A 2,076-nucleotide genomic window follows, 5' to 3' on the forward strand; every position below is an offset into this window, starting at 1 on the left:
AGCCCATTCTGAAGGGTGCCAAAGCCAACATCGTCAGCTATGAGGCAACGTCCTAAAGCGTGAATATGCCATTCTTGTATTTAGATTTTCATCTAGCCCAACAGCAGAAAATAAAAGCGAAAAGATGAGAAGCGAAGCCAATATTTTGGGGCAACTGCACAATTTTGCGGTTCATTTAATAATGTTGCGTCTTGTTTACCTGGACAGCCAATTTTGTGTTGGCTTTGATGGTCGGACAAGTGAACGTTTAACCTGCGGCCAATGGCATTAGCCATAACTGCGGCTCTTCAAGATAACGAGCTGCCATGGCAATTAGAGGAGCTACCTTCAAGATCAACGAGCAGCTGTGCATTGAAAGTCATATGACTGCCACTTTTTGTAGTCCCTTATTATACGCGTTATTTAAAAAATAAGTAAAAGGGTATATTGTGTTCGTTGGAATGTATGTAACAGGGAGAAGGAGGCATCTCCGACCCCATAAAGTGTATATATACTTGATCAGCATCAACAGCCGATATAGCCGTCTGTCCGTCCGTGTGAGCGCCTAGATCTGAGAGACTATAAGAGATAGAGATACCATACTTTCAACCACAGACTTTAGCCCACAGTTTTTAAGATAATACAGTCTTTTTTAGTAACTAACGTTGTATCATAATATTATCTATAATCTCACTTAACCGCAGCAAGATCGAAGAAATAGAACGAGAGTAATAGCTAACCAAAGTTATAAATAAAGTTATTGTTATTTTCATACATTCACCTAAAAGTATGCAGTAGTTTTGATTAGGTAGTAATTTCTTTAAAGTACTTTTATATATATTAAAATAAGTAACGGGTATCCTATGGTCGGGATCTCGACTATAGTCTTTCCCACTTGTTTTTATTTTTTGATTAGCAAAAAGAGCGTGCCATCAAAGTACTCGTATTTGCTCAGTCAGCATAGTATGAATGGGTGAATGTTCGATTTTGTTGTTGTGGCTGATGAAGATGTTGATGATGAACATAAAATTGACTTTTTCAGGTGAGTGTCAAGTGCCTTGACAAGGCTCAACTCAATTCGGCTCGGGTTTCTTTCAATAATATTTATGCACTCGGCATCTGGGCGAAATCAACAGGGCATACATTTCCAATTAAACTCAAGCATTCAACAACAGCGAAAGCGAAAATGCACCCATTCACACCCCCACCCCCCCTTTAGATGCAAACAAATATTTTCTTTCTATTATGCGCTGTCTCTTTCTCTGTCTGTTTTTCCCTCTTTATCGCTTTTTGTATTTCAGATGTACTCGCAATTCATGAGAAAACTTTTGCAAATTTGTAGAGTTTATTTAAAATCAAGAGATCCAACATTTGGCAGTTATAAATATTCAATATTTAGGGCCAAATTGCATTTCATAGAAAATGACGTGATTGACTCGGTGCTCATCTCTAAATGACTGAAATAAATTAAATTTCACAGTTGTCATTAGCATTCAGCAGTTGTGCAATGTCTCATCATGACTAGAGGCCGAATTAGAATGCTTCGCTGTCATCGAGGCCTGTCCTAATTTTAGATTCCTGATTCCACAGTAAGAGCTTAATGACTGCCAGCAGCATATGGAAATAGGTAGCGTTGACTGCCATTGGTAAACAATGGGAAACTACGGTTGTGGCAGCTGTTGTTATGATTGCTGTCGGTACTACTATACTCCTAGTTGTTGCATGCTCACTTTGAATTGATTAAAATTGGCAGCGGAAACTGAAAACTGAAAACTGGAACTGACTATGAAATGCTTAGGCGTGGAATAGCCAAATATTTGAAGTCATACGGATAGACAGGCAGAAAGACAGGCTTGAAAGTTTCATTCAACGCTTTTTCAATTCTCATTTTTCATTTCTCATCTTTACCATGGACGCAAACAATTTACCATATGTGTTTGTGCATGGGTATCCCGATGGAAAAAACAACAATTTCGCATGTTAAATGAAAATGCCAGGACAGGGTCAGGACAGCTCATAGGTGGTAGCCAAAAGCAACTCTTAACTGATTTCCCCTCTTCATATGCACATGTGCAATACACAAACAAACAAGGACAT

The sequence above is a fragment of the Drosophila innubila genome (assembly GCF_004354385.1).
Source record: "Drosophila innubila isolate TH190305 chromosome 3R unlocalized genomic scaffold, UK_Dinn_1.0 2_E_3R, whole genome shotgun sequence".
Lineage (NCBI taxonomy): Eukaryota > Metazoa > Arthropoda > Insecta > Diptera > Drosophilidae > Drosophila > Drosophila innubila.